We start from the raw sequence: 27929 nt of genomic DNA, 5'->3' as shown, positions 1-27929 counted from the left end.
GAAGTTAGAATGAGGGATTGCCCTAGGAAATACTACCTAGATCTAAATCCTGAAGATATTATGAGCATATTTCAGATGTGGACTCTTCCCTTCCGTTAATTATCAAAAATTCAATCAATGAACAAGAAATTATTGAACACGTATATCCCCAGGCTTGTGCTAGGCACTATGATAGAGAAACCTTACCTGGCTGGTCTAGGATGCACAGTAAAGCATAAGTTTTCAGGGCAGTACGTTCTCCATTATCCAGAGGCCACATAATACCTTCCTTAGCTTTTACTCCTGGTACTGAACCCAGGATATTGCTCAGAGTCACGGTATGGAAAGAAAAAGAGAAGTATCATTTTAAGTGCTTATTAGATTCTTTTTAAAGTTCCAGAAATATCCTTTAAATGAAAGCTATAAATCTATACTACATACCCACACATGTAATTTATTTTACTAACTTATTTAGGCATATATTTCTTTTTAGAAAATATGAACCAGCAAAGAGAGGGATCATAAACACACTAGTTATCCATCTAATAAATTCCAACCATGTACTCATGACTGTACAGGTGCCATAGAATCTGTACAAAATGCTGTTCCTGACTTCCAGGAGTTAATAATTGGAAAGAACCAGCTTTTGCATAAATTCAGTGGGCAGGTGCTATTCTATGTGATACATGCCATGGGTGTCACAGAAGCATGGAAGAGAGGGGACAAAGAGATACAGTGGAGAAGGTAACGTGGAGATAATGGGTCCTAGCTGGTCCTTGAAGGATAGGCTAAAATTTCAGAGGCAGAGAGGTGAGAAAAACTGCTTCAGTGAGGGAAGAGTTGTGAGGGCTCAGAAGCAATGGATTTCCATAGTTTCACTGTGAGGATACTGACCCGATTAGACTGAGGAGTGGGGGCCTCCCAGGAAATAAGGATGTGACTAGATTCTGACATGTCTTAAAAGTCAAGCAAAATAGTTAAGAGTACACAAGCTTTGAAGTAGGGAGAGCTAAAACATTTTCAAGCAGGGAGTAGCAAAAGCAATGCCAATTTGGGGTTACTACGAAGATTCTATGAACATTAAAAAAAAAAAAAGCAATGCTTAGGGAGGTATATATTGGCAGTGAAATATAGCATGAATTGGAGCATAAAGAGGCTTGCTAGGAAGCTGTTGTAGTAATCCTTGTGTGAACGATGACATCAAGACATGGGTAGTTAGACAATTAAAAACAAGATTAAGATTTATGTAGAAGTTTTTTTGAAGAATGAAGGAAAAGAAGTTTGATAACTGATTATACACAGGTAATTCATGCCAGGTCTCTCAGTTTGGAATGCACTCATTTCTCACTTAGTATAAATATATACTAAGTTATACACTCAGGCCTTATCCAAGCTTTTATGTATGTGTCCTTTCTCCCCAAGTAGACTATAAGTTTCTTGTAAGCTTCCCAAGGACAGCGTGCCCTGCATCACCAGGGCTCCAGTCTATTGAGGCGATCAGAGGTAGAAAGGGAAAATAAGAAACAATACCAAGTTTTACAACCTAAGTAATCAAGGGGTCTGATCTACCTCTCTCATACTTTCACAAGCATGTAATAACTGAACTTTTGAAGCAAGTGTTATATTTGAATACTAAACTATAAAGCTGATGTTAATATTAACTTAAACAGCCATAACTATCATTCTGGAACAACTCAACCGATACCTCTTTTTGTAAGAATGGGATGGGAAATTAAGGAAATACATTTGTGATTGAGCATACCAAACGATGCAGAAGGTATATGCGTAAAAGTTTGCTTGAGTTCCCTTTATTTTTTAAATGTTGTTTTCATCTTTTCATCTTAGGTGACACGTACAAACGGCTCGTTTCTTCTTCTGGTTTATATCGTCACCAGAAACATTGGACAGCACGGTATGCTTTGCTCTCTCTATATTACATGTTGTGTGTTATGGATGCGGTTTTGGGTTACGTACACGATTAATAATTTAAAAGCTCAATATGCTGAGAAATGCAGAATTCATTATGGGAATCCAATAAGAAAGTGAAGATACTACATCTATTACTTATTTCTGTAATCAATCGTGTTGATAGGTGCACAGTTACTTTGGGGAGAATAAAACTACTGGGATAGTCCCCAAGAGAAAAACAGTAGATAAGCTGAAAATTAAACAAACAAACAAACAAAACATTGGGTATAGGTTCACTTGGTTTTATTTTGTTTAAATTTTCAGTATATATAGTTGGTTTGTAAATGGTACTAAGAATTATATCATAAATAGAAAAAAATGTGGTTGAAAGTGGCCTTAGATTGCCATCCCTTTAGACGGGATGGGAGGCAGAGTATATGAGTGTGAACGCAGTTAGTTGGAGGTTTGCAGGTGGGAGGATAAGGATGGTCTCTTTTTATGGATTCTTATTGTCCAGGAAACAAGAGGCAAGATTATCACCTATGCAGGGTTAAATAGGTGATACTTCAGGTTTGTGGAGCGAGGAGAGTGGGTAAAATTGTTACCCTGAACGGGGAAAGAGAACTGATTAGCAAAATACAGAGTTTCTAGGGGGTGCTGAGGCTTGCCTTTACAAATTTAAAGTAAATCTGACTGCATTTTTCAAATTCAGCTGCACAGGCCAGTCAGCGTGGGTGAAGAACTGGGTTCATTGTGGATTAGAGCTGTATCAGGCAAGAAAGGCTGAGGCATGACGGGGAGAAGAAATAGAAGGTGCATGCAAGGGATTGATTGTAAGAATGACGCAGCGGATCCCAGTGAGCAAGGAGAAAATAAGGACATGGTATGTCAGAAAACTTGTGGGAGTAGAGGTCCTGGAGGTTTGACGTGGAAAGCTGAGAGGTGGTGCCCACACTGGGGGAGATTTGGAAGAAGGAGCCATTATTGGTAATGACAAGACCTAGTGGGCACTCAAGAGTCGATGTTGGAGGGGATGGCATCAAGGAACTACGAGGCTTTGGTATTAAAGTGATCTTCCCCATGTCTATTGAAGTCACCAAGATTGATGATAGGACTAATGATAGAAGGGAAAAAAATCAGTGATTTTAGGGCTAAAATCTTCCCTGAAGAAGAGGCAGTGGCTGGGATGACTGAGGACAATGGCACCAAATGGTGGGAGGCAGTATGACGTAATTAAGAGGATGGACTCTGAGAGCTGGACTGTCAGGGTTTAAATCCTGGCTCTAATATTTTCTAGCTGACTGTGGACAACTAACTTAACATCCCAGTATCTCCGAATGGATCTGTAAAACAGGGTTAGGAATATGTTATTGTGAAGGTTACGTCACATCCATGCCTGTCACTAATCATTATATAGAGGCTATCAGCTTGTAGTAGAAACTGATAGGAGTAGTTTTCAGTGTGTGTGTGTGTGTGTGTGTGTGTGTGTGTGTGTAAGCCTGCTTTTATCAGAGGGCATACATGAATCAGCAATGAAGAGCAAACCGCAGCAAAGACATAACGTGTTGGAGAGAAAAGAGCCATCACTTAAGAAGGCTTCAGGGAAAGTTGTAACCTTGGGGAGGATCAAGCTTCAGTGAGAGGACAAAGGTATTGAGGATGCTGAGCAGAGGCTGAAGATACAGGGATTAGATGATAACAGAGGATGAGTCCCAGAAGGCACAAGGCAAGGATTTAGAGTGATGTGGATGGAGGACAGTAGGGCATGTACAGAGCCATGTAAGGGACAAGTGTCCTCATCATGATGGAAACTTGGGAGGTGGGGCTGGTTCTGCTGAGCCGGGTAAACTAATAACATGGGGTACGGCGACTGTGGTCCTAATTATATCCCTTCTGGTGACTGGTGTCACAGAGTTTTCCAGAAGGTAGAGTGTGAAAGTCCTACAGAAAACTAGCAGAACTTTTCTGTGGCCAGTGAGGAAGCTATAGGAACCATTGGCTAGCTGGAAGCCCGGAACACTTCCAGTTAAGTGATGAGAAGTTAATGGATTAGGGCTGAAATGGAATCCTGACAGCTAATTCAGGTCCTCAAGACTAGATCAAAACATTGTTATACATTTTCAAAGCACTTATATTTCTTCTTCAAGCAGGTGATAGTCATTATATAACGAATTGTGTGTTTATTTAATGACCATATGCCCTCAAGGAATGGCCAGGAAGTATGCCTCTTCTATTCACTGACGGAGCATCAGAGCTTTGCATGTGGTGACACTGTTTCTATATCCATACATACCTCTGTTTACATCTATATCATGTCTCTTGGTGAGGGGATCATATTAGAAGTTCATTTGCCAAAATAGATTTATTGACAATGATCGTATCTAATTTCAAAGTTTTACTACTGAGGCCAGCTGCCCGTGTGCACTTGTCTACAGCAAATCGGGGTTGTTTTTGGAAGAGCGGCACAGTGAGTAAAGGAGCTCCTGTCTACAGCTGTCTTGAGGGCTTTACTAGAAGCATCTTTCTACTTTCCTCAAGAGAAAAACAAGAGACTTGACCTAAAGAATGAAACGGTTTTTGAAATGTTTAAGCTTCACTAGCAGTGTATGATAAGGCTAGCAAGAATAAGAGCTCACTTGAGACGTCCTTTTCATAGTCTCAATCAACGGACGGAGATCTTACTTTTATGTTGCCTAGAATTATTCAATGATTATTTCATGTAAGCACATATTTTTGTTCCCCAACTAGATAGTAACTCCCTGGTGACAAGAAGGAGTATCACTTAGGCTGGTGGCAGCTGAGTTTCTTTTGGCCAAAGCCAGTTGTTTCTTATTATACTATGTGAGCTATGTTTAGGAAAGTCAGAGTGGTGTCATGTAATCCTACATGAAAAAGGCCATCTTGTGGTCAGGGCGCTGTGGTTAATGGGTGAGAAAACAAGGTTGCGGAGCACAGCCACCTTTTTAATGGGGCCTTCTGGAATTAATGAGGCCATGTTCTCAGGGCATACGGGATGAGAGCAGACACCAGATCATTTACTGTTGTATCCCCATACTACATAATACTGTCCACGGTGGCTGTGGTGTACACTTTAATAATTATTTTCTCAGTGACTGGAACTAGTATATATTTCACTGTCACACTCTCAAATAGCAGCTGTAGCATTACTTTTTGTACATGTAGCACACTTGGTTGAAGCTGACAACTTTCTAGAGCTGTGAAAGCTATCAGGAGGCCTTGCTACAATGAGGCTGCTTGTGGTCTGTTACCCATGCTTCATTCACAAACTCTAGTTGAATTAGCATCCAATTTAACAGAAGTATCATTTCAATCAAAGGTAAAAGCCAATGCCCAGGTGGGGATTTCATGGAAGAGCAACAGTGCTTTGTAAATATCTGGAGTCCAGTGAAGTTGAAGCAGTGAGCCAGGCTAGACCAGGCTAGACCAGGCAGCAGGACAGATTCAGCGTCAATGGCAGGAAGTCTGGTAAAAAAGATGGGGTGGAAGGAGGGGCATGGACAGTAAAAGAGTAAGGGTCATCATCAGGATCAGCTAGACCTGAAATAACTTGCACATTTGACTTCATGTCCTGTTCTTCTTTTCATCCTAGCCTTATCTGTTTATGTGGCTGAAATCTGTATCCCCAAATAGCCATTTTAGGTGGAATTAAAAGTGCAATTCTAAGAACTCTTTACATGGAGGCTTGATTTAAACCCACTAAACGCACTTACTCCTACCAATTTCGTATTGTTACTTCTCCAGCTGACAAGCCAAATTGCCAAGGTTTAAAAAGAAGGCTGACTTGTACTTGGACTTTCCTCGCACATCTATCTTTTACCTGCACAAACAGTGCAGAAACAGAATTCCATATGTTCATAGGGATTTTTTGAATCTGATATTCAAATGGTAACATAGAAAAACATGCTATTTTGAATATATTGTTGCACTCTAGGCTCTGTGATGACATTCTTAACTCTTATTTCTCATGGATTCAATTATAGCCTCCTGTCTCCCTGCTGCCACCCTTGCCTCTCTCCACATAGCAGCCAAAGCAGTCTTTCAAAAATTTAAATCACATCTTGAAAATCTTCTACCAAAAATGCTTTAATGAATTCTTATTTCTCCCAGAATAAAATCCAAATCCTTACCATGGTCTACAAGGTGTTGAATACTTTGCCTCCAAACATCATCCCTTAATGTTAACCTGAGAAGTCATTTCCCACCACAGAATCTCTGCACCTGCTTATCCTTGCCTGGGATATTTATTCCACTGATTATTTTATTTATCAAACTTACCAATATTTGTAATTACTTTGATTATACACGTGATTACTTTTTAAATACATTTCAAATATTTGTCCTTTCCACTAGAACATAAACTGAATGAGGTCAGAAACTTTGTCCTATCCATTCATTGATATATTCCTAGCACCTAGTGCCATATTTGGTCTGTAATAGATTCTGTAAAAATATTTATAGAATGAGTGTATACTAGCTTAGAGTTCTCAAAGAATTTTCATTGATGTGAAAGAACCACTTCCTTCTTTGGCTCCCTTATTAAATTTTTTCTTCAGTTTATAATCGCTTATGAAACACATATTTGCCTTTCCAACTCCACATTTATAATTAAATAAGGGCCTGGTATCGCCCTCTTCATATCTGGGAACCATTCTATTTATAATATCAATTATTCTCTCACATGTATCGAGTAGGCTTCTCCACAATAATACCTTTTGACCTGGAAAACTGGGGCCCAGCTCTGAGCCCTGCATTCAGAGGCTGTCGCCCTGGCTATCTGCTGACCGTATGTGGAGTTTGAAGTCCACAAGGCCAAGGGGATGTGCTTAGCCAGAGCTTGAGCACTGCTTTCTTGAAAACATTTTACGACACAGGGCCTTGGAATTCCATGCTTGATTTGCTCAGGCCAACCTCCGGTTCCCATACGACGTCCTTCTTCAAAACCTGATCCAGCATGTATGATACCCCTCAGCCTGACGAGTGGCTATTAGCACAGGTGTGGACACACTTGAACAAAGCAGGCTGGGTTGTCCACATGCCTGTGTGTAGGATCAGAAAAACCAAGTGCTGGGATTGAGAAAAAGAGCAGATCTGACATCAGTAATTCCAGAATTGGTGAGACAGACTTGGCCTCTAGAGTAAGGAGATCCTTGCTTAAAACTCTTACTCTGACTTTTACTATTTGTTCTATAAACTTGTTGGAGCTGGAATAAGAAAGAAGACTGTCACAGAAAATTAAGATACAAGAAAAATGAATAAAGTATCCTGTTAAGAAGCTCTCAAGAGTTAAAGAAACTAAAGTGACAATTATGTTACCAAGAAGGTGATATATTCATTGTTTTTTGGCCAGAGAATCCTCATTTTCAGATGACTTTTTAGACTTAGTTTTTAGGATATTCCACATCTGTATTTTATCTTTCCTCATGAGCCAGTTCTTGAGAAATGAAGGAAAAGTTACTTCTTGTTTATTCATAAGTATTCTCAGAGAATTTAATATAGATTAGAAAGTGATTTTTAAAATGTTTTGTGCCATCCTTCTCAAAGTTCTGCTCAGTTGTACTGATGACTACTGTAGCTATAAAATGGCAAATTTCGTGATTTCAAAGCAAAATATAGACTTGTTCTGATCATTTAGAACCCACCTTAATATTTCATGTTTAGGGTGGGAGAGTGACTATGGGTGAATGTTCATGGAAGAGCTCTTGCTCCTTGCCTGAAGAGACATGGAAGTAGCCTCTCACTCTGGACTAAAAGAACAGCTATCTAGATTTATATCTACTCCTTTACTTTATTCTGGTTTATGTCCAAGTGTATGGGATTTAAGCAGTATGAAATATATCCTCCCCCAAAAACAGAATTATAGAAAAATAGAGGTAAACTATTAACACATTTGCATTTTTCAGAAGGTCTTCAAGTGATGAATTCCATGATGTGTATAGATAAGAGCTATCACTGAACATAACTTTAAATTGTTTGAATACAGACAGAAATGTTCATTGTATTTCCTAGGAATGATTGGATTTGACACTATATAGTTGTCAGTTAAATGTCCTTAGAAGTCTTGTAAGCATAGAGAAATAAGGTAATTTTTAAAAGCTTAATGAAATAAGTAAAGGCAGGATCAGGTAGGTGAAAGTGAATAAGAAAAATAAAGGGCTAAACAGAAATACAATTCGGATCTATTGATGAAGGCAATAAAAGTAAATAATGTAAATTATTTTTACTAGGTTGGAGGGACTTGTGTTAAATGGCTCCCTTTTCATATTAAAACAAAATAAAGCAAGTAAGCATCTTCCTTTCTCTGTCTACAAGTTCACAAAAATGCCATTGTCTCTATACGACCTCAGTAGATTGTGTGATCAGGTAGGAAAGATATTTTGATAGTTCAGTAGTAGGTTGGGGTAAGAATAATATGGGTCACAAATTTTGCTGATCAAATTATAAAAAATCAAAATCCTTAAAATGAATTTCAGGCATATTTGTCTCAAAGTTGCTAAAGTAAACTATACAAAATGACATCGTTGTTTTATAACTTACCTATTTTATTCTAATTTGAGCAACTTTGTAAATTACAAATTATCGACTTATATAATTTTCTTGTGAGATATGGTATTGAACTGCTTTGTCTTCAATTAGAAAGTACAGAGTTCATATGGGCGTAGTGAGTTCTGCTTACAGCGGGCACAAAAGTTTAAATGTTAAAACATTGAACTAGTACAATGGTAGGGTTTAGAATGAGAGGAGAGGGTAGTGAAAGAGCATCTTCGATAGAATCCAAAATGTTCACAGCAAGAAGCTATTTTCAGGTGCATATTACCAATCTGAAGCCATCTCTCGGCCAAAAATCCAGGGGCTTATGTGAACACACACACACAACACCACAGCACAGATTAGAAAATGCACAGGAGGTGTCTTCCCTGAGAAATCAGCAGACATAGTTGGTACTTTACAGAGCATACTGAAATAAGGTACACCTTAAATTTTAGCATTATGTGGACCAGGCAAGAACTATCGAACTATAGAAATACTCTTAGTGAAATCTGGAGTTTGAGTACTTTCTGCCAGAGACTGAAATTCAGTACCATTCAATATGGCGTGACACATGCATATAGACTCAAAACATTCAGACAAGCCTAGTTCCCTAATGTGAGTGCCGTGAAGGTTGACACTAGAATACTTTGCATACCGTTTGTAGTTTTTGAAAATTTAACCAAATACTTTTTGAAAATATACCACTCTTAATAAAATTGTACATAGTTTTTATAGTATGCATTTCATGTGAAATTATTAATTCTTGTGTAATTTGAGGATTATTTTTTTTATAAATCCTGAAAAAAAGGGTCTGAAAAGTAGGTATTTATAAAGATTTCTTTAAATCAGGTGGACTCACATTAAAAATTGTAGTCAGGATTCAGACGCTCAGATATGAAAAACAGGTAAATATTACTCCAGCTGAATGCTGTTTAAATAGAATAAGATTTATAATTTTCTGGGTGGGTTTCGCATAATCCTTGAATGCATAGGATAAAATAGACTGTAGTCTATAGTTTTTGTCCCTAACATCATTCAAACTTTCCCAGAGTTAAATTGCTTTTACATTCTTAATGAAAATGCATCAAATACAGAGTCACAGAACAAGATAATTACAGAAATAATTTGTCCCTACGTCTGCTCCTTGACCCTCTCTTCCAACCTTATCATTTTTCTGAAAGACAGAATTAAAAGTTTTATATGATCCCACTCTGGCAGACTGGGACTAAGAGCTAATTGTTGCATTTCCTAAAGTGCAATATAAATAATCCTTGCCTGGCCTCCTAGGATATCTCAGCTGATTAGGATCATGGTTACCAGGCATAATGCAAGAGGAAGGCTTAAAAACATTCCATTTCCTGTTCACAATGGAATTTAGTAGATCTTAGAAATCATGTATGTACTATCAATTCTCTTTTTTATTGATAATGGGTCAATAAAAGCATATGCAGTTTTAACTCTACAAATGGACACAAAATAATTTGTATGTATAATATTAAATTAAAAAAAATCTAAGCATCAGTCGTTCAGAATGCAAGTAGGTGGCCTTGTAGAAACACTTGCATTTCCCTAAATGCAACACGTTCTCTCCTACAACTCTGTCTCCACATAAGCCCCTTAAAATTACTTCGCCTCTTCTAACTTGGCTAATTCCTGCTGATCTATTAAAACAGCCTGACCATCACATTCTCCAGGCACCCATCCTTGTCATGCTTCTGCCCAAGTCCGCTAGTTTGGTTTGGATATTCTTCTTGTATGCTTCTCTGATTTCTTTGACTTTTGTCTAAGACATTATCATTGAACATTGCGTTCATCTCCTACCAGAGAACATCAGACAATGTCTTATGTCTGTCTTAGTTTGTCTTACCAGAGAACACCAGATTTGTCTTTTAACTCTGAATTATTAGAGCTTAATATGGTGGTACCTGGTAGATAATAGGGGCTCAGAACAATTTACAGTTGCCAAAAAACTTTAAGTTGATAGAAGAAATATACAGCATATGCGACGATGTCAAAATGCCAGGGATCGGGCTTTTCATAGAGCCTCTGATGTTAAGGGATGAAATGTTAGTTACCATTAGTGACAATGTCTTATTGCTGATTACCAGGAACAGGTTATATTTTATGAACCTAGTGAATATACAAGCTGAAGGGACCCCTGTTAGGTGAAATTGAGGGTTCTCGTTAACCAGCAAGATACTGTTGACCTTGGCGTTAACTTAAATGGGTCTTTTTTAAAGTTTTTATTTAAATTGCAGTTAGTTAACATACAATGTAATATTAGTTTCAGGTGTACAGTTTAGTGATTCAACAATTCCATACAACCCCCGGTGCTCATCACAAGTACCCTCCTTATCCTGCATCACTATTTCACACACACACCACCTCCCCACACTGCCCCCCCCCCCCGATAACCATCAGTTTGTTCTCTATAGTTAAGGGTCTGTTTCTTGGTTTTCCTCTCTTCCCCCCCTCCCATGTTTATCCATTTCATTTCTTAAATTCCACATATGAGTGAAATCATGTGGTATTTGTCTTTCTTTGATGGACTTTTTTCACTTAGTATTATACTCTCTAGCTCCATCCACATCGTTGCAAATGGCAAGATTTTATTTTTTTCTATGGTTGAGTAATATTCCATTATATATACGTTAAGCATTTTATGTGAATAACGTTTATTTAATCATCACAATAATCTTATGAAATAGGCATAGATATTTTATACATACTACAGATGAGAAAATGAGGCTTAGGGGAGAATAAATAACTTGAGCAAAGTCACGCTGTAAATGGATATCAAATTCAAACAGAAGTCTATCCCCAAAGTCGGTTCTTCATGTTGGGCTATGCTGCTTCCATCACATACAGCCCAGATATGTTCATAGGTGTTTCTTTTTTTCATTCATTGCCTCTGCCAGGTATTTTCTAACCCTTCCCCTTTACAGCAGGGGGTCCTATAACAGATTGTGCTTTACCAAACCAGAATCCTGCTTCTTAACTTTCCCAGTGTTCATCAAGCAGCAAGAATAATTGGTCAAGTTTGGGTAGAATCAAAGGAAAATTTGGTTTTTCTACTTTAAGTTCCTATCTGCAATGCTCCAGCTCCTTCTGCTCTGGTATTATACAAAAGGGAACATAAAATGAGAGGCAATGGATTTAGAGGGGAAGGAAACTCCATTCTGCTGCTTTTTTTTTTTTTTTAAGATTTTATTTGTTTGAGAGAGAGACAGAGATAGCAAGAGAGAGAGAGCACACGAGCAGGGAGGAGAAGGAGAAGCAGGCTCCCCGCTGAGCAGGGAGCCCATCGCTGGGCTCCATCCCAGGACCCCAGGATCGTGACCTAAGTGAGGGCAGATGCTTAACCGACTGAACCACCCAGGCGCCCACATTCTGCTGCTTCTGTCTCCAATCCTACCCGATCCTCATGCCATCACTGGCACTTCTACTGAACCCTTCCACTATAAATTATGTGTTAAAGAGAAAAGAAAAGAGAAAGAATGAGAAAAGGAAATAGCATGGAAAATATGAGGTTAATGCCCATCACTGGCCTAGATGGGTAGTAAGGAGGGCACATATTGCATGGTGCACTGGGTGCTATACGCAAATAATGAAGCACGGAACACTACATCAAAAACTAAGGACGTACTGTATGGAGACTAACATAACATAATAAAAAATTATTATTAAAAAAAATATGAGGTTAAGTACCAATCAGCTTTTTCTTCCACATCTAGCAGCCAAATACTCCTAATTACTACACTCATTTATCCCTTATATAAATAAACACTTCTATTGAAATATACTTGCAAAAGTACACAAATCACAAATGTACACCTTGATGGACTTTCACAAAAATGAACACACACTGGAAATAACTACCCACAATCACAAACAGAACATTAGCAATAATATTTGTGGTTTTAACCAGCATTTTTCTGGTGACTAATGAGGTAAAATACTTCCTCATGTGTTCAGTAGTCATTTCGATATCTTACTTAATGAGATGACCCTTTAAGGCTTGCTTTTTTATCATGTTTTATTTTTCTTATTAGTTTGTAAGGTGTTTTAAATATTCTGAATACAATCTTTTATCAGTTACATGTATGGCAAATATTATTGGATTGCCTTTGAATAAATACTGTCTTTGAAGAATTGGATTTTTTTTATTTTAATGTTTTATTTTTATGTATTTAAAAGATAATTTAATGCAATCCATAAAATTTTAATGTAATATAATTTGTCAGTAATTTTCCTAATGGTTAGTATACTTGTGTTGTGAGGAAATCTGTGGTTGCCAGTACGTTATGATGGTATTCTCTTATGTTATCTTCTAGAAGCTATGTTTTCTCTCACATAAATTTATATCTGCAATCCACCAGAAAGTGGTCTTTGCGTGGTGGTGTGAATTATGTGTTAAGACTCATTTTTTTCTTCTAAATATGCAATTAACCCAGAATTATTTATTGGAAAGCTCATCCTTTCTTTACAGCACTGGATCATATTTGTCCTAAGTCAAGTGTTGGCATAAATGAATCTATGTCTGGACTTTCTATTTTGCTTTCTCGTTTTGTTATCCAAGTGCCAATACCATGTACCTTTTATTAATGTAGCAATGAAATCTTCAGACTTCATTCTTCTTCACAATTGTTTTGGCTATTTACTTTCCCATTAATGTTAAATCCTGATTGTCCACTTTACAAAAGCAAAGTACCTGCTGGAATTTGTACGGAAGTTCATTAAACAGATAAATCAACTTGCAGAAAATTTGAAATCTATAAATACTGAGCCTTACAATCAAGTATTTGGCATAACCTCTGATTATTTTAAGTTTTTTAGTATTTCTCACAATATTTTATTGGGTTATGTGTTGATAACTTCACGTATTTTGTTATATTTCCTAGGTATTTGATTTTTTTGATGTTATTTTAAATGTTTTTAGTTTTATTTTCTGACTGCTGGTACATATAAATGCCTTTAACTTTCTTTAAATTGTTCTTCTGTACAAAGACATTCCTAAAGTCTCTTACTGATTTTAATAATTAAGCTATATATACTATTGGATTTTTATATATTATTATATAAACTGAATTAGTTTTATTTCTTCATTTTCTACTCTTAAACATTTTCTTTCTTTCCCTTCATCCTCCCTTCCTTTTTTCTTTTTTTTTTTTGTCTTTCCTGTACTAGTAGGGACCTTCAGTAAGATGATGAATATAAGATCTTATGGAGTATACCTTATCTCATTCCCAGTCTTAAGAGGATAGCTTTAAATGTAATAGTATTAGTATGAGACTTGCTGTAGATATTATTTTATAAATACCCTGTATCATATAAATAAATTTTCTTCTAACTATAGTTTGCTGCGATATTTTAATTGTGGTGCTTAATTATTTCAAATGTTTGTGGTTTGTTTTGTATCTATTGAGTTCATCATATGATATTTCTTCTTTATTCTGTTAACATGGTGAATTATTTTAATTTTAGAATATTAAAGCATCCTTGCTTTTTGGAATAAATGCAACTTCGTTATAATATAATATTCTTTTAATAGATGTTTGAATTTGAATTGCTCAGATTTTTTCAGGTTGTATGTTATGTTTATGAAAGATATTAGCTTGTGAATTTCTTATAATGAACTAACCATTTGGTTTCGAGCTTTAATTGGCCTTGAAAAGTGATTGAGAACAGTTACTTATGTTTTGCTTTTGTTTTTGTTTCTCTGGACTGGTTTGTATAGATGGTTGTTATTTTTCTTAAAATGTTTGGAAGAAATCACTTTGAAATTGTCTGGTTCTTACATTTCTTTGAAATTTTTTGGAAGATTTTAGTTCCCATTTCAATTTGTTGAATTGATTTTCTAATTCCTTTTTTGTCTGTTTTGAAAAATAGCTATTTTTTTCTTGAATTTTTCTCTGAATTAAGAAAACTTATTTACACAAAGTTGTTTATATTATCCTCTTATTTTTTAAATAAGATCTGTAAAATAAACCCATCTTTCTGTTTCTGATATTAGTAATTAGTACCTTCTATATGTATAATATATATACTTTTTATATCCTTTATACTATATACAGTTTCAAATGTTCATTGTTGTATAGAGAAAAGCAACTTTGTATATTGGCCTTGCATTCTGTGACCTTTCTATACTCATTAATTTTAATAACTTTTTTTTTTCAGTTCTTGGACATGTTTTATATAGACAATCATGCCATCTGTGAACAAAGACAATTTTATTTCTTCCTGTTCAAAATGTATATCTTTTTTTTTTAAAAAAAGGTATATCTTTATTTCATTTTCTTATCTTATTACAATAGCTAGGATTTCCACTATGATGCTGAATAGGAGTGGTGAGAAAGGGCTTCTTTGTCTTATTCCTGATCTCAGGGGGAAGGCATCTAGATCTCAACCATAAGTATGATGCTAATATTTCTGTAAATGTTCTTTATCAAATTAAGGAAGCTCCCCTCTATTTCCAGTTTGGTGAGGGTGTTTTTCATGAATTGGTGTTAGATTTTGTCAAATGATTTTTCTGCAACAATTAATGTAATCATATGACTTTTCATCTTAAGCCTGTTGGTGTAGTGGATTGTACTGATTGATTTTTTAATGTTTAACTATCCTTACATACCTGAAATAAATCCCATTTGGTCACGGTATATAATTATTTTTATACATTATTGGATTTAGTTTTCTAATATTTTGCTGAGGATTTTGGCATCTATGTTCATGAGAGATATTGATACATAGTTTTCCCTTCTTGTGATGTCTTTATCTAGTTTTAGCATTGGGCAAATGTTGGCCTCATAGAATGATTTAAGAAATGTTCACTCTCTCTTTTCTTGAAAAGATTGTTGAGAATTGGTATGATTTTTTTCCCTTAAATGTTTATTAGAATTCACCAGTGAAATAATCTAGGACAGGTGTGGTTTTTTTTTTGAAAGGCAATTATCTGTTCAATTTATTTAATAGGCATAGAAATACTCATTTATTTCTCCTTATGTGGGTTTTGGTAGTGTGTCTTGCAAGGAATGTGTTCATTTCATTAAGTTATTAAATTTGTGTGCATAGAATTTCTCATAGTATTTCTTTGTTATGCCTTTATCATCCATGAGATCAATAGTGATGACTTCTTTTTCATTTTTAATATTGATACTGTGTGTCTTCTTCCCACCCCCACCTTCTTGGTTAGCCTGGTTAGAGTTTTATCAGTTTTATTAATCTTTTCAAAGAATCAGATTTTGGGTTCATTAGTTTTATCTAATGTTTCCTTTTATATTCAATAGTTTCTGTTTTTATTTTTTATTTTAAGATTTTATTTATTTATTTGACAGAGAGAGAGAGACAGTGAGAGAGGGAACACAAGCAGGGGGAGTGGGAGAGGGAGAAGCAGGCTTCCCACTGAGCAGGGAGCCTGATGTGGGGCTTGATCCCAGGACCTGAACTGAAGGCAGATGCTTAATGACTGAGTCACCCAGTTTCTGTTTTTATTTATTGTTTCTTTTCTTCTGCTTGCCTTAGGCTAAATTTCTCTCTTTCCCTGGTTTCCTAAGGTGGGAGCTTATATTATTGACTTTAGACCATTCTGATTTTCTGATACATGCATTTCACGCTATAAATTTCCCTTTAAACATGCTTTAGCTGAATCCCACAAATTTTGATAAGTTGTATTTTCATTTAGTTCAAAATATATTTATTGCCTCTAGAGACTTATTCTCTGACCAATTTGTTATTTAGTAGTATGTTTAATCTCAGAATACTTGATGTTTTTCTTATTATTGATTTATAATATAATTTTATTGTCATCTGAGAACATATTTTGTACAATTTTTATTCTTTTAAATTTATTAAAGTGTATTTCATGGCCTAGAAATATGGTCCATCTTAATGATGTTCCATATGTGCTTGACAAAAATGTGTATTCTGCTCTTGTTGAATGGAATATTCTATAATGTCAGTTGGATCAAGTTGACTGATAGTGCTGTTCAAATCAACTGTATACTTATTGATTTCCTGCCTGTGGGATCTATCTTACTTTAAGAGGGTGTTGAAGTCTCCAACTCTAACAGTGGATTTGTCTATTTCTCCTTTCAGTTCTATTTGTTTTCCCTCATGTATTTTGATGTTCTGTTGTTAGGTGCATTCACATTAAAGATTGTTATGTCTTGTCAGAGATTGACCTTTTTATCATTATGTAGTGCTCCTCTCTATCCCTGATTATTATCCTTGTCCTAAGATCTGCTTTGTCTGAAATTAATAGAGACACCAACTTCCTTTTGATTAGTGTTAGTATGATATATTATTCTTAGCCCTTTACCTTTAACTTATATGAGTTCTTATACTTGAAGTGTGTTTCTAGTAACAATATACAGATGGGTTTCCATGCTTTTTAGATATATTCTGACAATCTCTCTCTTTTAATTGGTGTTCTTAGACCATTAAAATTTAAAGTAATATTAATACAACTGGGTGAATATTTGTCATGATTGGAACTACTTTCTATTTGTTGCTTTCATTCTTTTTTTCTCTTTTTTCTGCCTTTTTATCTTAATCGAGCTTTTATATGATTTTATTTTCTCTCCCCTATGAGCATATCTATTATACTACTTTTAGAATTTTTGAGTGATTGCCATAGAGTTTGTAACCAATTGCAATTGGTTTTTAACCAACTTAATTCCACCTCCAAATAGCATTGTATGGCTTCAAGTATAGCGCAATAACTTACAAAAGAGGACTCCCAATTATTCCCCCTCATTCCTTGTAACATTGTGGCCATTAATTTTATTTATTCATAGCCTATAATTGTCCAAATCATTGTTATATTATTATTCTTACTTTAACAAAGATTTTTTATAAATCAATTACAAATAACAAAAATAAAAACATTATTTTACCTTTAATTTCTTCCTCCTCTGACATTCATCCTTTATGTAGAGTTGAGATTATTGTCTGTATCATTTTCTTTCTCTTGAAGAACATTTTTTAACATATCTTCCAGTACATGTCAATTTCCTGTTTCTCATACAATATGAGATAAGCACTATTCTTCTGTCAGAGAAGAATTCCCTCAGATTTCCCTCTGAGAATGTTGTTATTTCACCTTCACTTTTGTAGAATAATTTTACTGGATATAGAATTTTAGGTTGGTTAATTTTTCTTTCAATACTTAAATTTTTTCACTTCACTTCCCTTTTTGCTTGCATGGTTTCTAAAGAGATTTACTATATTTCTTATCCTTGTCCCCTGTAGGAAATATCCCCCCCCACCACCCCCAGCTTCTTTCAAGATTTTTAAATTTTTTTTAAATGATATGTTATGTAGAACCATTTATGTTTCTACAATTGCTATTTTAAAAGCCCAAATATTTTAGCAATATTTGCTGATATACTTTATATTATATACAATATGAGATAAGCACTATATTCATTGCCATCTTACATTCAAAGAGGCATTAAGAGTTAGTAAATGATTTGGTAGTCTTACTTCAGATCCAGTGCTCTTAATTAGTATGCCTTACTGGTTCTCACCAATAGTGTAATCTCTCTACTGAAATGGTCTAGTAACAGCAAATGCTGAATGACCAGTCTTATCAAATCAAGTTCTTTCCTCTCATAGCACTGCCTTCTTAGCTCCTGGGTTTCAGTTTTGAGCTCCTTCTAGATTCTCCTCCTTGAAGCCAATAAGAAATCAATGCTGAGTAGTCTGTAGTTACCGTCAACACTGTCTTATTACATGGGTTGCATGTCTAAAAACAAAAAATAATATACATTTTCTTATCTACTTGTAACAAAATTGTAATTATAATTACTACTCTAGTGATGTTAATATGTTGCATTCAACACACACAATGTTGCATCAATATGCAAACATAGAATATTTTCCATTTAAAGAATATTCAGGTCTAATTTACCCATGGAAGAACTTACACAATAGAAATACTACTTGTTGTATTACAATTAATGACCCAATATGCTACTGTCTAATAAATGAAAAAATGGCATGAAAATTCAACAAGTTTTCCAAAGAGATCCATCAGTAATGTTTAATTTCATTTGTTAAAATTTCCCATGATTAATGTGAATTTGTAGTTGTAAGATTTGTTTTTACATATTACTTGACGATAAGGCCATATGAGGTCATCCTCCATCCTGAAATCTTTAGTTCTGATCTGGAATATTGCATATTCTCCCCTCCCAGAGATTCTCAGGCTTCAGAAACCTTCTCTATGGAAAGATGTTTCTCTATGGAAATAATGTCTTTCTTCCTATAAAATACGAAATATGTTCTTTCATTTTAAATTATTTTAACTGATTATCATGGTAGAATTTTTTATGAATCTTGTTTTCTGGATTACTCCTATGAAGTTCATGCTTGAGTTACCTTGACTCTTTATCAGTATTCTTTTGTAAACAAATACAAGATAAGGGACATCCAGAACATATTCCTTCCCCCCAATCCCGGTGCATTAATATTGCATGTAATTGTTTTACTTAGCTAAATATTTTGGTAGTTTGGATATTTGTTTATAAAATTAAGACTATGATAGACATGTAATAATTTTGTATTTATTTTTGAGAGTTCAAAATATATTATGAACTGAAAGAGAAAAGTAATATTTGCAAGAAAATTTCACTACTCACCTCCTAACTGCCCCATTCCAGCCTTGGGCATATTTCAGGTCTGAGAGCTTCTCTTTAATTCCAAAGAAAAAAAGAAGGAGTTAGCGATTAGAACTAAATGTCTAACAGATAATATAAAGTCTTCAGTATCATATGATACATTCATCAAAGATAAAAACCAAACACAGTCAACTTAAGTGTTTAGGTTAGCACAGAGAAAGAGATCACTGCTTTTAAATCCTTATGTTGAAGGAAAATGTACAGAAGTAAAATGGAGAAGGGAATCATTTGTGAAGAAAGAACTAGAAGTTAACTAGTATTTATATTTTATAGTCAATCTTGAAAGATGACCACCAGTTTCTCCTCTTTACGAACCACATTTCATGTCAATTTCATATCAAAAGGAGCATTTGTTTCTCCTTTCTTTGTACCTGGGCTGGCCTTTGATCAACAAGAGTGCAACCAAGAAGAGGCATTAAGAGACCATCAACTTCTGCTTCTTTATTCTTGAAATAATTCACTTTCTGAGCGTGGTACTCCCCCTCAGATACCAGCCATATAGAGAGATCATATGGACGAAAATTTAGGAGACCTGCTTGCTAGTAGTTCTCTCTGCCAACAGCTTGCAAGAGCTGCCAGCCGTGTGAGGGAGCCACTTTGGATGTTGTAGCCCAGGCAAGCCCTCAGATGACTACAGACCTAGTTGACATCATGTGGAACAGATAAACCATCCAGCTGAGTCCAGTCAACTTACGGAATGGTGAGGGAGTGTTAGGTCACTACATTTTGGGGTAGGTTGCTATGCAGCGGTATATAATCAAAACATATGTAATGGAAACAGTTGACAGTGAAACTGACAAGCAGAAGTCAGTATGAGAGTACACATAGTAGTCTGAGGAGGACAAATGAAATTTAAGATAAATTCCTGGCTAACATATTTATGCTAGTTAAACAAAACAGCTTCTTAAAGGACACAGATATTTTTCATTTTATGTATTTGAAAGTAAAGGAGAAAACTTTTGGAAGGCAGCCTCTTTATAGTGCCTTTTTGTACTTACTGTGGAAAAAAAAATAGAAGCATTTAGTGAGTTCATAAAAGTCAAAGTATCCTTGAAAATTTAATGTTGTTGAAAAGAGAGCAAAAAGAAACAAAAAATCTTAAATACAAGTTATTTTAGAAAATCAAAAGTTTACTGAAAAATACTGTGGGAGGGGAAAGAAAATGGAATGTAATTGTGGCTAAAAAATGTCACTTTCAGTAACAGCAGTGAAACAGTTTTAGCATGTTACCATGTCCTCTTTGTGCTCATAATCCTTTTTCATATATGTTGTGGGAGTTATCACACTCAGTTTAATTTGTTTATACATTTGTCTCATGTCACTAAATTATAAAAATATAGTTATAAGCTATACATACTATATTAACTATAAAATATAGATATTTATACTGTTTATATTTAATAACTAGGATAATATAGACATTAATGGATATTTGTTTATTGAATGAATGATGTAATATAAATTAATAAACATGTAAAATTATTTGTGAGATGCAAAATCAACCAATTAGCAGAAGCATGCCCTTTGTCCAAAAAGCCTGTTATTTTATGGGGTGTTCTAATTCTCTTGGCCTGAGATCCAAAGAAAGCCAGAAAAGCCCTCTTCTAGAGAGCCTAGGAGGCTGACTATAACATGTTAAAAAAAAAATGCATATTAAAAAAAAAAACAGTAGGGGGCGCCTGGGTGGCACAGCGGTTAAGCGTCTGCCTTCGGCTCAGGGCGTGATCCCGGCATTATGGGATCGAGCCCCACATCAGGCTCCTCTGCTATGAGCCTGCTTCTTCCTCTCCCACTCCCCCTGCTTGTGTTCCCTCTCTCGCTGGCTGTCTCTGTCAAATAAATAAATAAAATCTTTAAAAAAAAAAACAAAAACAGTAAACTATGTTGTGAAACCTAAAGTTTACAACACCTCTTAGAATTGCAAACAAAATATTTCTCAATGTCTTCCAATCATTTTAGTCATTAAGTGGCAACTATGTGTTAAGCATTTTGTCTAGAGATGTGCATGTGATATTTTATGATCTCTGCTCTGAAAAGACCATAGTACATTGAGCAAGACTGATACACAAGGAGAAGGGAGGAGAAAAAGAGGCAAAGTTTTCTAAGTGCCTATATGTACAAACGATTATTCTAAAGTTCTCTGATTTTATTATCCTTTTTAAAATTCATATATTGGAAATAGTTTATCCTCATTTGTAGATAAAAAAATTAGAGTGAGACACAAATCAAAACCACACCGAAATATCACTTCACAGTAGTCAAAATGGCTAGTACCAAAAAGACAAGAAATAACAAGTGTTGGTGAGAATGTGAAGAATTGTTGGTACAACCACTATGGAAAACAGTATGAAGATTCCTCAAAAATTTAAAACATAGAAATATCAGATGCTTCAGTAATTCCAGTATGGGTATATATCCAAAGAAAATGAAAACATTAATTCAAAAAGATATATGCACCCTGTGTTTGTTGCATTAATGACAATAGACAATATATGTAAGCAGCCCAAGTATCTATCAGTAGATGAATAAAGGAGATGTGTGTGTGTGTGTGTGTGTGTGTGTGTAATGGAATATTAGTCACAGAAAAGAATGAGATATTGCCATTTGCAATGATATAGATGGACCTATAGGGTATTATACTAAGTGAACTAAGTCAGACAGAGAAAGACAAATACCATAGGATTCCACTTATATGTGAAATCTAAAAATAAATAAATTAATAAACAAACAAACAGAAAAACAGAGTCTTAAATACAGACAATAAACGGGTGGTTGGCAGAGAGGAGGTAGGTGGGGGACTGTGCAAAATAGGTGAAGGGGATTAAGAGGTGGAAAAATAGGATGAGAGATACTTAGTAACTTGTTCAAGGCAGGATAGTAAAATGGGAGAGCCAATACTTAGAAATCCATCCTGTTTTAGTCTTTCTAACTATGAGACTTTAAATCCCAGTACAAAGAATTGAAAGTATTGATAAAGGCTATGCAAGGTACTATCAGGGCAGGGTCAAACTCCTCTGGAAGGAAGAGCCTCCGCGCATATGGGATGCTATGGGAAGGCTCCCATTGTATCCACATCCCTACTCTCTACTGCTCTCTGCTGGTGCGGCTCTTCTGCGCAGCACGGAACGGCAAAGAGCGTTTGAAGTCCAGCAGATCTGCATTGCAATTCCGGTAAATGTGGTAGATGTGCAACTTTGGAGAAGTTCCTGAGTTTATCAGAACTTCTTTTTTTCCTGCTCATAAAGTAGGAATAACCACATGTACCTGATAGAGCTGTTATAACGAACACCCAGTGAGATGTAATACAATATCTGCTGTACATACCCTCTTAGCTAATGGTGGGAATTAGTCTAATGAATCTTTCTCTATAGCTGTTCTGTTTTGTGATTGATTTTTTGGTTCAGCATGTGTGGATAGGATGCTTTGTGAGCCATTCAAGATTTTGGCAGATGTCCTTACATACTCTTGCTAAAATTGGGGGAATCATGGAGTACCTTTTATGGCCTGACAAGTAATTATAACCCTTAAATACTAGGCCATATCTCCAAGAATGAGGTATTAAATGTCCTTTGGAGACTCAGTCCCATACTTTATGATGTTTTTCTTTGACATTTGGAGAGAGAGGAAATCACTCAGAAACAAAGGCTTTGCTATCCTTCATGGAGCGATGTCTCCCCAGCCTTCTCTGGTGGTTGCCTTTGGCTGTGGCTTTAGTGAAGCAAGCAGCATTGGCTCAATTTGCAGTTATGAAAACTAATCCGTAAACAAATATTCTCATAAAATTTAAAAAATAGAGTATTTAATCAGGGATCTTTAGGGCACATCTCCTGGTTCATACTTTCACCAAGTCCCTGAATCTGAAGAGAAATAGTTAATTTTCAGAAAGCTATTAGAAAAAATGCAGTGCTTATTTCCACCCCAACCCTAGCCTCATCCCAGCCAAACCTGGATCTAGAATATTTGAAGTCTGAGTGTCTGCCTTCCATTCTCCTCAGGCAGCAGGACAAGGAGGGAGGTCAGAGCTCAGAATCCTGACTCCAGATAACATGGGAGACATGGGAAAAATAAGAGAAAAGACATGAATTCATTAAAGAATAACAGCCGGAGCAGGCACTTACCAAGTGAATTGGGAAGGAAATTTCTTAGAAAACCTTAAGAATGTGAAGGAAAAGGAGCAGTTAATCTGAAATACAAAATTGAAAGGCATGGCAGATGCATGATTCTAGTCTTCCAGATAAGATTCCTTGTGGAATTCAAAAGCATCTAAAGGAAGCAAGACGATCGGCTCCTGGGCTCAATATGTAAACACAGTGCTGGTTGACACAGTGAAGATGTTTATTAGAAAAGTTAATGCAATGTCAGGGCGGAAGATCAATGTTTAACCTGATTTCATTGCAATCTATTGGCCTGCCTTGGAATACAGAATGGAAAATTAGCAAACCAGAAAAAGGAACATGTTAGAGACTTTTTCATAAGCAAACTGTCAAATCATGGACACTGATACTTGTGATAATAAAAAGAAGTCAAGAATTATCTACATTTTTAGTTAATGCATGTCCTTTACATTGTATATTCACATGTATTTTATTAATTTGAAAATATATTAAAATTTTTACTTGCCTCAATTATCCAGGCAAAGTCACAGAATTTTAGCGATTCACTGTGTTCGTCTTCTGATTCTGTAAATCAAACCTCAAGGAACAGAGCTGTCTCATGACCTTCCAAGGTTACTCAGTCAGGTAGACGTCTGATCAGTGAGATGCACTGACTCCCGTTTTACAGGTGAAGAAAGGGGCATGAGACCAGTAGGATGATTGTTGCTTCTGCCCTGAATCCAGTCTTGTGCTACTACCCGGGAAAGCTGTGCTTGATATATGAGGCATTCTCACTGTAAAAAGACCTTTAGAATTCTTTAATATAAAATACTCGGCAGGTGTTATTTAACTAATCCTCCTCATTCTGTAAACAAAATAAAGATCATTCTTCATGGTATAGAAATAAAAATACATACTCAATTGCTGGACTCAGAGATGAGTTAAAACAGCTTTTTGATGCCCCCACATGACCTCTAGCTTCCCTTTTAATTTGGCAATTTGGGTAATAGCTAATGGAGTTCTTGCAGTCTTCTTCTACAGTGATTATTAAAGGTGATATTTCAGTCTATATTAAGAAATTCTCACTGGAAAAGGAAACTGAGAAATAATTTTTTTTCATTGGATTATACTTCAGAAAGAGAAACACTCAGAAAAAAATGCGGTGTGTTTCCTGGGCATGAGGAAGTCTGTTAATGGCCCCGGGGAGACAGAGAGAAGCATGTTTTCCTTACAGCAGCACAGGGATGACCTCACAGAGGCTCTGCTGCAGAGCTGGCCTGTGGAGCTCACTCCCGTCGGAGGCACGATTAGTACAACCCCCCCAGCCCAGCTGTCCATGGAGGGTGACCAATTTAAAAACAAGGAGTCAGCCAATTAATTACATTGTCAGCAATAACTATAACAATGGGCCATGGTGGGAATCCAATCCCGTGATGCGTCCAGGCAGCCATCTGTATGTTGGTCCTTCCCCATCCACTTGGCAAGGGATGCTGTAGAATGGGTTCAGATGAGTGGCTTAGCAGGCAGGTGGGGGCTAGGAACGGCCTCTCCTCCTCTGGGAGGCTGTCTTCATTAAGTTTCACTCCTTCAAGAGGAATCAACTTTGAGCGCACGTTGCGGATTCAGCAACCGCCCTGGCCTAATGATAAATCAACAGATCATTCTTTCAAACTTAGTTTTTTCATTTGCTAACATTTATTGAAAGACTTCTGTTTGCCAGGCACACAACAGAAAAGTAAGTATATCAGGAGAGCTGAGCACATCTATATAGTAGAAATTAATGTACATTAACACAGCAACACTAGTGATTTTCTGTGATTTTGTGGCCAAGACTCTGGATGGTTCTCCCTCAGGCAAATACATTTTTATGACCTATGTGGCCAGTTAAAGTTGCTGAGATCTTTTTTCCCAATTGTTTTTGCCCCTCCTTCTTTGAATTCTTTGAGTTTTGAAGGTGGTTATTAAAAAATATTAGAACAGAAAGGCAGCACAGAAGAATCACGTAACATTTGTCTACTTAAATTAAGAAAAATGAAATCTGTTACTCGATGTTATTGATTAATATCTGATCTATTATTCCTTTAGCCAAAGATGATGAATTGCTGATTTGATGACCATATGTTAATTTCAACTAGATTTCATCAAATTTCAGAGGAATATCCCTCTAGTTCTGCTTCTCAGTATCAGAGAATACTTTAGAATCAGTTGGGTCTTTTTCTTATCCATGCTCGGAGAGGAAGATTCATAGGATGAACACAGCTGAAGAGCTTTGAACAAACATTACCTCTTCTTCTATTTCTTCTCCCCTTTGTATTGTCTTTCTTTTTCTATTGCTCTATTTTGATCTTTTTCCCCCATCCCTAACCAGATCTAGTCTCATCCCTACTTCCTATCCATAAATATGAAGCACAGGTATTTTAAATGAATGATGCTTAAAGTTTCTTGCTCTTAATTTTAAAAAGTGGGTGTGATAAATGTTCTATATTTGTCTCTTGTTAGAGGTTTTTTGTTTAACAGATCAGAGCTTTTTTAAAAAAGAAGAAGCAGGAGGAGAAGAATAGGGATTTCAGTAAGTCTACCTTAGTCCATTCGTTCCATTTTGAGTCAAATAGGTTTTATGATGAGTTGGCATTTTAAAATAAATATCCTATTACTCTGATGAGAGGAAGAGAACACACTGACATGTGATTTGAAGCAAAACGTAGATTTGGACAGAAAATGAGTTTTGATGATATTATAGCAACTATCTTATTCTTTGAACATTCTTTTCTGGGAGGAAAGAAAATAAAAATAACCTTTCCTTTCTTTCCTCCTTCCTTCTCTTAGTCTGTCTCTGTCTCTCCATCCTTTCTTCCCTTCCTTCCTTTCTTTTTTTCTCTTTCATCTTTAAGTACTTAATATATGTCAAGACCAAGCTAGGGGCTGGTGAAGAGTAACGAACATAGCCAATGCCCTCAGAGACCTTATCGTACTATTGGGAAGATTCACAAGTCAAAAAACAATTTCAATTCCTTGTTTAAGTGCCCTCAACTAGGATTTCATGAAAGCTCTTTTATAAAGGAGGTGCCTAACCTAGACTTGGCAGTGTCCTCTAAGTAGAAATCTGAAGATTGATGAAGCATTAGTTAGGTAAATAGAGATGTGAATTATTTTAGGGCATTGGAAACATTGAACAAGGCCACAGAGCAAAGAGAGAACACAGGACCTTCATGATGACTTTTTCCTGTCACCTTCCCTCAACCTAATTATGAAAAATCCTGCGGGTAAGAGGGGGTACATGTGTGTGTGGGGGGGGTGTGTGTGTGTGTGCATCTGTGTGTTTGTTTAAAAGATCATAAAGAGAATTATACTTGCCTGGAGAATGTAGAATTGTCTTAGAATTCAGCTTAGAAATTTCTGGAGAGTAGAAAGGAACACTTACTGTAAGGATAATATAATAAAAGCTACTGTTTATTGGATACTTTAAATTGTGACAATCACTGTGCTAAATGATTTACTTTAATGAATTTAAATTAATTTAGAAGGGGCTATTATTATTATTGCCATTGTTATTATTATTTGGTTTATAAGCAAATAAATTAAAGCTTTGAGGGTTTAAGCAACTTGCCCAAGGTGCCATAAATAATGAGAGTTTGAGGCTGTTTCCAAATCCATCTGTTTGATTTGATAATCCATCCTTTTAAGAAAACCTTACGCTGCCTCATGAAAATGTCGTAAAGTAGAGATCAAAAAGAACAAAAACAGAGACACTATACTCAGGAGAAGGAGCATGACAGTAGTAGCATAGTACTTCCCCAGCACCCGCTACCTGTAAGGTGCTATGCAGTACATTTTGGCAAATATGTGATTTAAACATGGAGACGCAAATATGCACATAAAATTAATTCATAATACCAAGTAGCAATGATCATAAATAACATTTAATTGTGATTTGCAATTTCTAAAATCATTTTCACATAAATAAATTATTTGAGCTTCACAAAAGTAGATAAGATGATTATATCAATCAGTTTGGGCTGGAACAAGGCTATGTAACAACCCCTAAATCTTAGTGGTTTGCAGCTACAAACATTTTTCTCTTGACCTTCGACCTGCAGGTGGGTTTTGGTTTCCTGATCTTGTCTGGGTTTACTTGGCTTTGAGGGGGGTCATGTTTGATTCCAGGCCTCTAGTTAGGTTTAGTTCTACATAAATATGACATTCTGAGCCCAGCATGCCCCTTCCTGGGGCATGCTATCCTTAAAGTGGATCATAGGAGCACAAGGGCAAATGCAACCATGAAAGCACATTTAAAGCATTTGCTCATGTCATATCTTTTAATCTTCCATCAGCTAAATCAAGTCACATGGCCAAGGTCAATGTCAATGGGAAAAAGAAGTGTATTCCACCCACAGTGGAAGGCACTACAAAGTTGCAAGGCAAAGGATGTAGATGTATTATCCTAATACAGGGAAGAAAAGAAATGACAACAGTAACCCCATTTACAAATGAGGAGAGAATCCCTAAGAATTTAAGTGACCTGCTCATGATCACACAGTTCATAAGTAGAGGAGCTGAGAATCAGCTCTTTGTCTTAGAATTCTGACTTTTGTTTGCTTTGCTATGACACAAAATTGCTCTTAAAAAAGAAAGTGATTACTTAAGGCCAAGGAGTCCGAAAATTGTTTAGAGAGATGAGACTTGATGTAGAGTCCCAGTTTGGAAGATAAACTGTATGGTCACT

At 36.0% G+C, this 27929-nt stretch overlaps 1 protein-coding gene across 16 annotated transcripts in view; it reads left to right on the top strand.

The window, feature by feature from the left end:
• CXXC4 (CXXC finger protein 4) overlaps positions 1-27929 on the top strand; it is a 420398-nt gene that overhangs the window by 211466 nt on the left and 181003 nt on the right. For 11 of the 16 annotated variants that reach the window (XR_008958585.1, XR_008958572.1, XR_008958575.1 and 8 more), the window contains one exon: positions 1825-27929. This exon is cut by the window's right edge and continues 13126 nt beyond it. The gene's annotated coding sequence lies outside the window, so the exon portion shown is untranslated. The remainder of the gene's footprint in view (positions 1-1824) is intronic. The other 5 variants (XR_008958588.1, XR_008958586.1, XR_008958577.1 and 2 more) reach the window with 1 other exon arrangement.

Source organism: Ursus arctos, unplaced genomic scaffold (assembly GCF_023065955.2).
Source record: "Ursus arctos isolate Adak ecotype North America unplaced genomic scaffold, UrsArc2.0 scaffold_11, whole genome shotgun sequence".
NCBI classification, from domain to species: Eukaryota; Metazoa; Chordata; class Mammalia; order Carnivora; family Ursidae; genus Ursus; species Ursus arctos.
This window is presented reverse-complemented; position numbering and strand designations above follow the sequence as displayed.